We start from the raw sequence: 14868 nt of genomic DNA, 5'->3' as shown, positions 1-14868 counted from the left end.
AAAGGAAACGATCAACAGAGTAAACAGGCAAACCTTGGAATGGGAGAAAATGTTTAGAAATCATACATCTGACAAGGGATTAAAATCTGGAATTGCAAGGAAGTTGTACAACTCAACAACAAAAAACCAAATAACCTAGTTTAAAAATGAGCAAAAAGATCTGAATAGACTATTATCTGAAGAACGAACAAGCAAGAGAAAGGATGTTCAACATCACTAATGATAAGCGAGATGCAAATTAAAACCGCGGTGAGCTACCACCTCACATCCATGAGGATGGCTACTATCAAAAGAACAGACAATAAGTGCTGGCAAGGGTGCAATTGGTATCCGATTAAATGGAACACTGTCCCTATTGGTGGGAATGTAAAATGGGATAGTCTCTATGGAAAACAGTATAGTGGTTACTCAAAAAATTGAAAAATAGAATTGTCATGTGATCTGGCACTCCCACGTCCGTGTACATATCCAATAGAATTCAAAGCAAGATCTCAAAGAGATACTTGCACACCTATGTCCATTACAGCATTATTCACAATAAGCGAGAGGTGGAAGCAACCCAGATATCCACTGATGGATGAACGGATAAAGAAAATGTGGTATAAGACAAACCATAAGTGACTCTTAATCTCACAAAACAAACTGAGGTTGCTGGGGGGAGGTGGGGGTCGCGAGAAAGGGGGTGGGGTTATGGACATTGGGGAGGGTATGTGCTATGGTGAGTACTGTGAAGTGTGTAAACCTGGTGATTCACAGACCTGTACCCCTGAGGATAAAAATGTATGTTTATAAAAAATGAAAAATTTTAAAAATGTTTAAAAAGTAAGAAAATGTGTTATATACACACAATGGACTATTACGCAGATTTTAAAAAGAAGGAAATCCTGTTACATTCCTTTTTTTTTAAGCGCTGTCTTTTTTATTTAATTTAATTAATTTATTTGACAGAGAGAGAGATTACAAGTAGGCAGAGAGAGAGAGTGGGGAGCAGGCTCCCTTCTGAGCAGAGAGCCTGATGCAGGGCTTGATCTCAGAACCCTGAGATCATGACCTGAGCCGAAGGCAGAGGCTTAACCATTGAGCCACCCAGGCGCTGTGGAAATCCTGTTATATTCTGCAACATGGATAAATATCAAACATTATTCTAAGCAAAAAAGCCAGTCACAAAAGGACAAATACTATACAATTCCACTCATGAAGTGTCTAAATTAAGCTAAAATCAAGACAGAGAGTAGAAACATGGTTGCCAAGTGCAGAAGAGAGGTGGGTAGGGGACATTAGTGTTTAGGGGATAGAGTTTGTCCTGCAAAATGAAAAAGTTAGAGATCTATTGCACAACAATGTAAATATACTTAACACGAGATGTACACCTAAAAATGATAAAATATGGTAAATTTAATGTGATGTGGTTTTTAATACAATTAAATAGATATAAGATCAAAGAAATACACAGTGAGAAATGAAAGTTTAACTATCAAAGGAAGTCCCATTCTCTTTAAGAACTGCTGCTTTGTTTGTGATAGGCCTGTGGACTTAAGCCCTGTTGGGTTTCAGATCTCAGTGTTTTGGGGACCCATCCCTGGTGTGGGAGCCCTTAAAAGTTGGGGCACTAGATGCGTAGTGCAAACCCTTCAGTCCTCAGGAAGAAGCTAGGAGTTGGGGGCTCCCTCCCAAGTATTTGATGCTATGCTGAGAATGAGCTTCGCGATGACAGCATGGCTTAGTCCTTCCTACCTTTTTTGGGGTGAGTATTTCTCATTTGCCTGATGTATGCTAGTCTCTCAGCCAGTTTCTGAATTTCTCTTGGAGGCAAATTTGTATGTACATTCCGTGTGTCCAAAGGAAGAGTGAAGTTCAGGAGCCTCAGATGTCAGTGTGTTGGTCTTTCTCCATAAAAGGACATTTTTTAATTATAGAGAAATGCAAAGAAGTGCTCAAAAACGGATGGGGACTTGTGAAAAGAAATATGAGCCAGCTTGGAAAGGCTCCTTCTGGCCAAATTTGAGACCGTTTAATCATCAAAATTAATAATGACAGGAATGGATTATCACATTGATTTTTAAACTATATTTGACATACAATGTGTAAATTTAAGGTCTATGACATGTTGATACATTACTGATTTTTATTTTCTATTTATTTTTAAAGATTTTATTTATTTATTTGTCAGAAAGAGAGAGAATGAGAGCACAAGCAGGGGGAGTGGCAGGCAGAGGGAGAAGCAGGGTCCCCGCTGAGCAGAAAGCCCAATGTGGGACTCAATCCCAGGACCCCGGAATCATGACCTGAGCCAAAGGCAGATAATTAATGAACTGAGCCACTCAGGTGTCCCCATACTGATTTTTTAAAAGATTTTACTTATTTATTTATTTGACAGACAAGAGATCACAAGCAGACGGAGAGGTAGGTGGGGGGGGGGGAGCAGGCTCCCCACTGAGCAGAGAGCCCGATGTGGGGCTCAACCCCAGAACCCTGGGATCACGACCTGAGCCAAAGGCATACACTATGGAGTATTATGCTTCCATCAGAAAGGATGAATGCCCAACTTTTGTAGCAACATGGACGGGACTGGAAAAGATTATGCTGAGTGAAATAAGTCAAGCAGAGAGAGTCAATTATCATATGGTTGCACTTATTTGTGGAGCATAACAAATAGCATGGAGGACATGGGGAGATAGAGAGGAGAAGGGAGTTGGGGGAAATTGGAAGGGGAGGTGAACCATGAGAGACTATGGACTCTGAAAAACAATCTGAGGGTTCTGAAGGGGCGGGGGGTGGGAGGTTGGGGGAACCAGGTGGTGGGTATTATAGATGGCACGGATTGCATGGAGCACTGGCTGTGGGACAAAAATAATGAATACTGTTATGCTGAAAATAAATAAAAAATAAATTTAACAAAAAAGGCAGAGGCTCTAACCCACTGAGCCACCCAGGCACCCCTCCCCCCAATACTGATTTTAAATAAAGAATCCATGAGTCCATAAGATACTAAGAATAAGCAAATAAAATGGGATAGGAGAGCTTTCATATATAGGAATATGACAACTATTAAGTGTAGAAGGAATGATTGGAATATAAAATCATTGTTTTATAATCACCATTGTAATACTGTTTCAGGCAGGAATCATCAGTGGATGCTTCCACCAATGGGTGGAAGACTGTGGGGAACAAGATAGTTCCAGAACCTGAAAGTATCACCACACAGATTAGTTATATTCACCTTTGCAATAGAGAAATTTGGCAGTCACTGCCTATACCAAATGATCAAGCTGGATATTTCTATTAAGGGTTTTAACTGGCATAATGTATGTGATATATAGAAGAATACAGTACCCATGTAATATTTTTGTCCCCCAAATTAAGATTTTTTTCACCTGAATCTTATTATGAAGAAACTATCAAACCCCAAATTGAGGGACAGTCTGCAAAAATTGTCTTAGATTCTTTTTATTTTTTAAGATTCATTTATTTATTTTAGAGAGAGAAAGAGAATCCTGAAGTGGACTTCCCGTTGAGTGCAGAGCCCAGTGCAGGGCTTGATCCCTGAGATCATGATCTGAGATCACGACCTGAATTGGCTTGGATTTTTAAAAATGTCAGTAGTATGAGACAGAGGAGGGGAAAAAAAAAAGGCTGGCGAACTGAAGGACACTAACAAGGCATGACAACTAAATGCAAAGCGTTATCCTTTATTATCCTTCAGACAAGACTCGAAGAAGAAGAAGAAGAAGAAGAAGAAGAAGAAGAAGAAGAAGAAGAAGAAGAAGAAGAAGAGGAGGAGGAGGAGGAGGAGGAGGAGGAGGAGGAGGGAGGAGGAGGAAGAACAAGAAAGGGACAGCTGGGTGGCTCAGTCATTTAAGCATCTGACTCTTGATTTCAGCTCAGATCTTGATCTCAGGCTCATGAGTTCAAGCCCTGTAACAAAACAAAACAGGGGTGCCTGGGTGGCTCAGTCGGTTGAGTGTCCAATTCTTGATTTTTGCTCAGGTCATGATCTCAGGGTCATGGGATCAAGACCTGCCTCAGTCTCTGTGCTCAGCAGTGAGTCTGCTGCTTCTTCTCCCTCTGTTCCTCCCCCCAACTTGCTCCCCCACATTCTCTCAAATAAATAAAATCTTTAAACAAAAGCAAACAAAAAACCAAGAAGTCATAAAGGATATTGGGATGCTTAGGGAAATTTAAATACGGACTGATTGCTAGATAGCATAATTGTATTTATGTTAAATATCCTTAGCATGAACATTATATTGTAATTACATATAAGAATACCCTTATTTGGGGTGCCTGGGTGGTTCAGTGGGTTAAGCCTCTGCCTTCGGCTCAGGTCAAGGTCACAGGGTCCTGGGATTGAACCCTGCATTGGGCTCTCTGCTCAGTGGGGAGCCTGCTTCCTCCTCTCTCTCTGCCTGCCTCTCTGCCTACTTGTGATCTCTGTCTGTTAAATAAATAAATAAAATCTTAAAAAAAAAAAAAGAATACCCTTGTTTTAGGAAATACATGCTGAATGTTTATGTGTGAAGGGTTACAGTGTCTTCAAGTAACTGATGGTTTGGGGGAAGAGGGATAGATAGATAGAAAGAAAGAGGGATAGATAGATATATACATACATAAATAGTTGAGAGACAAAGGACAAGGAAGAACGAGAATGTGAGAAAATGCTAACAAACGGTGTGCCTAAATGAGGGGTAGAGGGTTGTTTATTTACTATTTTTACAACTTTTCTCTAGGTTTGGCATTTTAAAAAATAGAAAGTCTTGAAAAAATAATGTAAGTGAAACACACGGTAGAGTGAAAATATAACTGAGGGTAGTGTCAAGGGATGGAATCTAGAACATGAAGACCAGCATTAACTTGGGACAGGAGAAGAGCCACTCAAAACTGGAGGATAGGAGGCTGGGGCGGCCGCCAGTAAAGACTAGTATGTAGGAGAGAGAGCAGAAGTTGAAGGAGTTTGTGCCTATTAGTCCCTGTAAAGTCGAAAGTGAGGCCATTTATTGAGGGACAAGGCTTGAGGTTGTGGTGAAGGATTGAGATAGCTACTGTATTGAATGGGAGAGGTCGATGACATAAAACGATGGCAAAGTAATGATGAGAACCCAGAACCTGAACCCAGGACTGCAGAACCTGAATTAGTAGTAGTACTAATGGCATGCTGTGTGGTTTCTCCGTAACCACTCAGTAAAAGAAAGTTCAGTAAGCTCTATGGGAAATTTACAGGCCAAGTACCACAGTAGGACAGAGTTGAGGATGCATGCAAAAGAGGTCGAATTGACATAACATAGATTCAAGAACTGATAGGAAAAGAAGTAAAACCATTGAGAAGAGCAGTGAACTGGGGGGATAAGAATCAGTCAAGGGGCTGGGGCTCAAGAAGGTTGACTAACGTGTATAAAAATTTGGGGATTGAGAGGGCTATAGAAATAAAAGATTGAGATATGTGGGGCGCCTGGGTGGCTCAGTGAGTTAAAGCCTCTGCCTTTGGCTCAGGTCATGATCCCAGGGTCCTGGGATCGAGCCCCGCATCGGGCTCTCTGCTCAGCTTCCCCCTCTCTCTCTCTTTGCCTGCCTGTCTGCCTACTTGTGATCTCTGTCTGTCAAATAAACAAATAAATAAAATCTTTTTAAAAAAAGATTAAGATATGTAATTAAAGTATCAGAGGTTGGGGGTACATGGGTGGCTCAGTGGGTTGGGCCTCTACCTTCAGCTCAATTCGTGATCCCAGGGTCCTGGGATCGAGCCTGGCGTTGGGCTCTCTGCTCACCAGGGAGCCTGCTTCCTCTGCTCTTTCTGCCTGCCTCTCTGCCTACTTGTGATCTCTGTCAAATAAATAAATAAAATCTTTTTTTAAAAGATTGAGATATGTAATTAAAGTATCAGAGGTTCCAGCAAAGATAAGGACTGATGTATGTTGCTGTACAGGTACCAATGGTGGATAAAGGTTTTGAGATTGACATGATGAAAAAATTTTGAGCCTAGGTTGTTCAGTGATTAATCCGTCTATGTGCTGAACAGAAGCCCTAGCATAAGCAGCACACATATAGGCCAATTCTAAGAGGTTCCTTCAATACAAATTGCCAAACTGGTCCTTCATGATCACAAACTTGATTCTGTTAATTGAGTCAAAATTATGCGCAAATTACCCACAAATACCCAATGGACAGATTGGCCAAGAGATCATGAGGTGTGCTGTTAAGAAAGTTTTGTCCTAAAGAAGTAGATCCTCTCTTTGGGGAATTTAGGTCCAAAGACATGAAGAGTTGAATAGTCATAGACAGAATAGAAGCCATACATAAAAGCAGTGGTGCATTTAATACCAGAGTACCACAATGTCAGATCCCGGGGTAGGAATTGATCAAGAACCTCTTAATGCTGAGGGAGTAACAGCTACATCTACTTTGGGTCCTAAGCACCACTGAGATCCTGAAACACATTCTCATCTCTGTAAGATCCACATATGCAGCCCTTCTGATAGTGCCTAGTAGAATTTCTGAGTTTCCATGGGCCCAGCTCTGTGTCTGAGATTCCTGTTACCATATGTATCCTTAGAATACATATCCAGATTTCAGTTATGGTGCTTTCAGTGCAAACAATAAGGAATTGAATCTTAAATAACAGGAATTTCAAAGGTAGTGTAGCTCTATGCACAGTACAATCAGTGGAAGCTCTACATCCCTCAATTCTGCACTTTGTCATCAAAGCCCCAAGTTAGCTGTAAACAGCAATTGGAGCAACAAGCTCATTGTTCACATCCATTGGAAAGAAAGAGGGCTTCTTTCCCAATTATGTAATAAAAACCCTTGTCTTTAGTATGATTGTACCAACTTTGGGCAGATGCCAACCCTTGGGTGGCCAAAGAAATGTCACGTGCTGATTAGGTTACTACAGAATCTCCCAATAAATGGCCAGAGGGAAGATATAATCATGATCGACTTAAACTAATTGGGACGTACTCTTGGAGCCAGAGATGGTCAGCTTTTTCTGAGTGACATGGGATATATATGGGGAGTTGTGAACACCTGAGCAAAACTGAAATTTTATTAAGGAAAAAGGAAGGAAATGGATGTTCTATGGGCATCTACCTCATTCTCAAATACTCGAGTGTTTGAGGTAGAGTTACACAAGTTGAAACTATGTTTTAGGGTATAGAACAAATGTCAACAGTTTTTTTCTAATTTTTCCTAAACCCACATTATTTTTTAAAATTTTATTTAGTTGAGAGGAAGAGGGAGGGAGAGGGAGAAGCAGACTATCTGCTGAGCAGAGAGCTCAATGTGGGACTCGATCCGAGCACCCCAAGATCAGGACCTGAGCTGAAAGCAGACACTTAACCGACTAAGCCACCCAGGCGCCCCCTCAACCCACTTTAGTAATATTTCTCCATTCTCCTTGAATTTTCCCACACTAAAGAATGTAATACTTTATGCATTTATGTTACATATTTGAATATGCCTTTGAATTATGACACATTGTATGATATAAATATTTGATATAAAGAGTATATTTAAGATATAAATAATATTACTAGGGGCTCCTGGGTAGCTCAGTCAATGAAGTCTGCCTCCAACTTAGGTCATGATCCCAGGGTCTTGGGATTGAGACCTGGGGTCAGGCTCACTGTTCAGCAGGGACTCTGCTTATCCCTCTCTCTGCCCCTCACCCTTGTTCCTGTGCATGTGAGCTCTCTCTCCAATAGATAAAATCTTTAAAAAAAAGAATATTACTAAAATAGACACCCTTGCACCCTATCCTAATTTAAGAAAAAGAATAGTACTCATAACTTTGAAACGTTCTATGTAATTCTCTCTGATTACATCCCCCCGCCTTCAATTCCACCCCACCTCTGAGGTAAACACGGTCCTGGATTTTATATTTTTTGTCCTTTTGATTTTCACTATAGTTTTACCCATCATTTGAATACCTTGACTATATATTTGTAAGGTGTATGTTTTTGAGCTCCCTATAAATGAAATCATATGTCGTATTTCTTAATGTGGTAACACAAAATTTACCATTTTAACCATCTTTAAGTGGACACTATGGTGGCATGAAGTGCATTCACATTGCTGTGACATCATCACCACCAACCAACGCCAGAATTTTTTTTTCATTATCCCAAACTAAAACTATGTCCCCATTAAACAACAACTCCCCACTCCTCTCTGCCCCCAGCTCCTATCAATCATGATTCTATTTTTGTCTCCATGAATTTTAGTACTCTAGGTACCTTATTTAAGTAGAACCATACAGTATATGTCCTTTTCTGGCTTATTTCACTTAGCATAATGTTCAAGATTCATCTATGTTGTTGTGTATCAGAATGTCCTTCTTTTAAGACTGAATAATATTCCACCGTATGCATAAACCACATTGGTTTTTCCATTCATCTGTCAAAGGACACTTGGGTTGTTTCCACCTTTTGGCTGTTGTGAATAATGCTTCTATGAACATGGGTCTACAAATATCCCATCAAGTCTCTGCTTTCAGTTCTTTGGGGCATATTCCTAATATATATAGTCTTTTTGTTGTTGTTATGTTTCTAAGACTCATCCATGGTAATAGGTGGAGCTGTCATTCATTCACCGTAATTGCTGCATGATATTTCATTGTGTGAATATTAAACATTTTGTTTATCCATTCTCCTCTAGATGGTCATTGGAGTTTCCAATTTTTGCTGTTACCAACAGGGCTGCATTGTCTTACATGCCTCCTTGTATATATGTATAAAAGTATCTCTAGTCCCCAATATATACTTAAAAATGAAATTGTGTCATAAGGCACTGTATATCTTCAGTGATGATAGATATTGTCAAATTACACTTTCTGTACACCTTTGTACTCCCATCAACAGCATATGTAAGTTTCCATTGCTCCACAGCCTCATTAGAACTTGGTCTTGTCAAGTTCAATACTTGAATGCAGATACTGCCAGTTGTCCCTGGATACTCTTTTGTCTTCCCTTAATAATATATCTCATGAGTTTTATCTGTGTTGCCCAGGTGGAAACTTTATTTCAAAGCCTTCCTGAGGCTGGGGAAGGCCAACCAACTAAGGTGTAGCCAATAGAATGTCACTGAAAGTGACATGTATCTCTTCTGGGTCCTTACTTTAAAAGGTATACTTTTTTAAAAATTTTTAAATTAACATATAATATATTATTTGCCCCAGGGGTAGGGATCTGTGAATCACCAGGTTTACACCCTTCACGGCACTCAGCATTGCACTTATCTTCCCCAGTGTCCATAACCCAACCACTCTCTCCCTACCCACTCTAGCCCCGGCAACCCTCCATTTGTTTTGTGAGATTAAGAGTCTCTCATGCTTTGTCTCCCTCCCGATCCCATCTTGTTTTATTTTTTCCTTCCCTAGCCCCCAAACCCTCCACTTTGCCTCTCAACTTCCTCATATCAGGGAGATCATATGATAATTGTCTTTCTCTGATTGACTTATTTCGCTCAGCGGGCGCCTGGGTGGCTCAGTGGGTTAAGCCGCTGCCTTCGGCTCAGGTCATGATCTCAGGGTCCTGGGATCGAGTCCCACATCGGGCTCTCTGCTCAGCGGGGCAGGGAGCCTGCTTCCCTCTCTCTCTCTCTCTCTCTGCCTGCCTATCCATCTACTTGTGATTTCTCTCTGTCAAATAAATAAATAAAATCTTTAAAAAAAAAAAAAGACTTATTTCGCTCAGCTTAATACCCTCTAGTTCCATCCATGTCATCCCAAATGGCAAGATTTCATTTCTTCTGATGGCTGCATAGTATTCTATTGTATATATATACCACCTCTTCTGTATCCACTCATCTGTTGATGGACATCTAGGTTCTTTCCATAGTTTGGCTATTGTGGACATCACTGCTATAAACATTTGGGTGCACGTGCCCCTTCGGGTCACTACGTTTGTATCTTTAGGGTAAATACCCAGTGGTGCGATTGCTGGGTCTTAGGGTAGCTCTATTTTCAACTTTTTGAGGAACCTTCATGCTGTTTTCCAGAGTGGCCGCAGCAGCTTGCATTCCCACCAACAGTGTAGGAGGGTTCCCCTTTCTCTGCATCCTCACCAGCATCTGTCATTTCCTTACTTGTTAATTTTAGCCATTCTGACTGGTGTGAGGTGGTATCTCATTGTGGTTTTGATTTGTATTTCCCTGATGCCAAGTGATATGAGCACTTTTTCATGTCTGTTGGCCATCTGGATGTCTTCTTTGCAGAAATGTCTGTTCATGTCCTCTGTCCATTTCTTTTTTTTTTTAATTTTTTTAAGATTTTATTTATTTATTTGACGAGAGAGCAAGAGACACAAGCAGGCAGAGCAGCAGAGGCAGAGGGAGAAGCAGGCTCCCCACTGATCAGGGAGCGCGATGCGGGGCTCGATCCCAGCACTCTGGGACTATGACCTGAGCCAAAGGCAGTCGCTTAACCACCTGAGCCACCCAGGCGCCCCCTCTGTCCATTTCTTGATTGGATTATTTGTTCTTTGGGTGTTGAGTTTGGTAAGTTCTTTATAGATTTCAGATACTAGCCCTTTATCTGATAATGTCGTTTGCAAATATCTTCTCCCATTTTGTCAGTTGTCTTTTGGTTTTGTTGACTGTTTCCTTTGCTGTGCAAAAGCTTTTGATCTTGATGAAGTCCCAATAGTTCATTTTTGCCCTTGTTTCCCTTGCTTTTGGTGATGTTTCGAGGAAGAAGTTGCTGCAGCTGTGATCTCCTCAAGGATTTTGATGGATTCCTTTCTCACATTGAGATATTTCATCCATTTGGAGTCTATTTTTGTGTGTGGTGTAAGGAAATGGTCCAGTTTCATTTTTCTGCATGTGGCTGTCCAATTTTTCCAACACCATTTGCTGAAGAGGCTGTCTTTTTTCCATTGGACGTTCTTTCCTGCTTCATCAAAGATTAGCTGACCATAGAGTTGAGGGTCTATTTCTGGGCTCCCTCTTCTGTTCCACTGATGTATTTGTCTGTTTTTGTGCCTGAACCATACTATCTTGATGATGACAACTTCATAATAGAACTTGAAGTCTGGAATTGTGATGCCAAAAAGGTATGCTTTTTAAAAGGTGTGGTTCCCTAACCCATCTACTTGCTTGCAGGCTAGGTGCAGATTTGATGGCAGGAGCCAGAGTAGCCACTTTGAACCCAGAAATGGAAACTTTATATTGAAGAGGATAACTTCGGGATGATTACCTCTGAACTGTTTAATGAGTGAAAAAATGAACTTTTGTTTCAGCCACTATAGTGTTTCATTGTTATAGCAGCTTAGACTGCATCTTAATTAATACATTAGTTATTCAGTTTAAAGTCATTCCCAATTTCACCCTTGCTCAGAGGGCTTGTGTTTGTTCTCTCTCAAGATCTTTCTGGTGATGTTCTTTTTGCATTTGATCCATACTGCTAAACTCCTTTTTATGCTCCTGTCCTTACGCATATTAGCCTGACAACAGTGGCCCAGGGTAGTGAATGTTTGTTGTTGCTTATCCACATCCACTTTTCCTTCCTAACAGCACCTAGACTTTTTTGTTTTGGTTTGGTTTTGAACGTTACATTTTCCCCAGTTGTATGCAATTTCCCCAGTGTTGCATTTTCCACAGTTGTCTGCAGGATTTAGATCAGAGTATCCAGCTCTTTTGCTATAGAAGATAAGGGGAACAGTGGAGACTCTTTCTTCTAGATCCTTTCTCTTACCAGCCCATATATCTGCAAGGGCACCAAGAGGCTAAAGGTTAAAGGAAAAAAAAGAGTCGAACTTTGTTTCTTACAGCATTCAGAATTTTGATGATAGAATAGCTCCTGCCTCGGCTTTGTACTACTTCTAGATCTAGTTAAATGACCTTCTTGTCTATTTTGTTTTTCCCACAGTATCTTTTCAACACATTAAAAAAAATTTCAGCTGTTGCTATGGATAACATCAAAAAAACTGTAATGGATACAACCATCCTTAAGTTCCAGGCTTTTCTAAACTGTGATCCATTGGAAATGGTTGGAAGGACTTGCTACATGTTAACTGGGATTACATATAAACACCTCTAGGTTTCTTTAAGACAAAATGAGAACCATAGAGGAGGAGAGTGTAATAGGGAGGAGAAGAAGCACTAACATGGCCAAGGTTATGTGTGACCAGTTTACTCGTAAGTTTAGACATTATCCATCTAAAATCCTGGTTAACTGCCTGCCTAAGGATGCAGAGGTCCAATAGTAGACAATCTGCCTCTAGATCCTGTTGCTTAGAGCAATATGAGCTGCAAGAGCTAACAGAGATTTATATTCCTCAAGATGGTATGTAAGCCATCAGCCAATCAGAATATGACCTCAGGCCATTAACCAATCAAATGCCACCTCACCCAGCCCTCACCCAAGTCCCCCTAGCAACAGCAAGAATGAAACATAACAGGAAAGAAGTACAGCTGGGTTATAAACCTAGACCAGAGAAGACTCATGCAAGTTGACTTTGACAGCACTGACAATTAAGAGCTAACCCCCTCTGGAGTCTCCCACACAAAACCTTCTGCATGATTTGTGCTTTAATTCAAACCTTAGCTCATTTTGAAGGAGCACTTTATATTTTTGTTGTTACTTTTTTCAAACTAGATTAATAAAATTCATCTCCAAAAACTTGGCCCGGGATTGGTCATATAATGTGAAGTCGCTGTCCCTAAGATGTTTTGAGATCTTCTTTTCAAGAATTTTCTGTCATGGATAGGGGTTCTGTATCCTAAAGATGGCTGTGGATTTTTGAAAACTGTGCAGGCTAGAAGTTTTGAGTGGCCAACTATATGTTAGTTCCCTGAGAGTAAGAATGTAGGGGACAGGATTTCCTATAGCATCTAAAACCATTCCCAGTTGGATCTTTATCTTGAAATAATAAGGGGAATGTGGAAGAGCCTGTTTAAACATAGGTGCTGTCTCCCAAGTAGGTGCTGAAAAAACCATGGTTGTTGGGTGGAATAGAGGACAGGACAGCTAGAACCTACCAATGCCAGGTGGAAAAGAAAAAGACAAAGAGAAACCTTCTGCTTCCTTCCATCTAATCTCATCTTTCTCTATGACTTTCCTCCTTCCCACTTTTTTTTTAGCTTTTAAAAAATTGTGAAGTACACCACACAAAGTGGAAAGCGCAAAGGATAAACATACAGTTCAGTGAGTTTTAACAAAGCAAATGTTTGTGGAATTACTGTTTGGTTCAAGAAATAGAACATTGTTAGCATTTCAGAAACCCTACTTGTATCCCCTTCTAACCACTACCCTTTCTCTCTCCCCAAAGGCAACCACTAATCTCACTTTTAACATTATCAGATCAAGAAGCAGAACATTACCAGCAGCTGCCTTTTATGCACCCCTTTAAATCACTATCCCTTCACCCCAAGGGTAACTTCTATCCTGAATTCTAATGTTGCATATCAATTATGTTTGATTTTGAATTACATATGTGAAAACATATAGTACATACTATTTTTTTTTTGCCTAGCTTCTTTTGTTCAACATTATGTTTGTGAGATTCACCTGAGTTGTATGTGGTTATAGTTTGTTCATTTTCATTGTTCTTGTATAAATGTATAAATGTACATTTATAAATGTACTTTGTATAAATGTACCACAATTTCATTATACATTCTAGTGGAGGTGCACCTTTGCGTTGTTTTCTAGTTTTCAACCATTACAAATAGTGCTGCTATGAACATTCTTGTACATACCTTCTGTATACCATATACATGCATTTCTCTTCATTATATGCCTAGTGATGGGATTCCTGGGTCGTAGGCTCTGGGTCTGTTCTGCTTTAGTAAGTACTGACAAATAGTTTTTCAGAATTGTTGCCCTAAATTTATACTTCCACCATCAATGTATTAGAATTTCATTTGTTCCACTCTAGCTTGCAGCTGCATAACTCTTATCTTGGTTTTCAGCATCACATGGGCATGGTCTCTGTGTGTCTGTGTCTTCACATGACCACCTTTTTATAAGGACACTACTTGTATTGGATTGTCCCTACTACAATGTGATCTTATCTTAACTAATTACATCTGAACAACCTTATTTCCAGAGAAAGTCACATTCTGAGGTACCGGGGATTAGGACTTAAACATTTGAGGGGTGGGGTGGGACACAATTCAATCCATAACAGATGTGATGGTACAGAACATCTGTTGTTGATCCCAGTGGGAAAACTTCAACTTTTCACAATTCAGTGTGATGTTTTCTGTAGTTTTTAAAAACAAGTACTCTATAAGATTAAGATGTTCCCTTTTATTTCTGGTTTGCTAAAGTTTTTAAAAATTGTGACTGGATGTTGAAATTTGTCAGACACTTTTTCTTCATCTAATGAGACAGTCATCTCATATTCTCCTTTAGGCTATCACTATAGTAAGTTACATGTATTTTTAATATTTTTCAAAAGAACTTTGATAGAAATATTAAAATTCCAAGTAAGTGGGATTTATGAGTTGGACAATGTTCTGTTTCTCTTTTCTTTCTCTCTTCTCTTTTTGGGAAAAGAAGGGGCACAAGGGCAGGCAGGTATCTGACCTGGCCCTAATGTTCTGTTTCTTGATCAGGGTGCTAGTTACAACAGTGTGATTGGTTTGTGAAATTCACTAACCTGTACACTTATGATGTTTAACTTTATGTATATAAGTTATATGTCAACAAAAAATTAAGAGAAATTCAGCTACATTCCTATGAGAATGAAAGCTCTTCTGAAAGATACTTAGATGCCCCAATTTCTACTCACATCAGCCTCCTAAGAGAGGTGAAGATCTGGGTTGCTAAGATGGAAGGAAGGTCAAATCTTTAAGTGGTTCACAATTGACACACTGACACACTTAATATGAGTTAGGTACTTTTTTTTTTTTTCCTCTCCCCAGAATTCAGTGTGT

The sequence above is a fragment of the Mustela putorius genome, unplaced genomic scaffold (assembly GCF_011764305.1).
Source record: "Mustela putorius furo isolate JIRA1106 unplaced genomic scaffold, ASM1176430v1.1 tig00000129_pilon_pilon_pilon, whole genome shotgun sequence".
In the NCBI taxonomy this organism is placed as follows: Eukaryota; Metazoa; Chordata; class Mammalia; order Carnivora; family Mustelidae; genus Mustela; species Mustela putorius.
Note: the sequence above shows the minus strand (reverse complement) of the source record.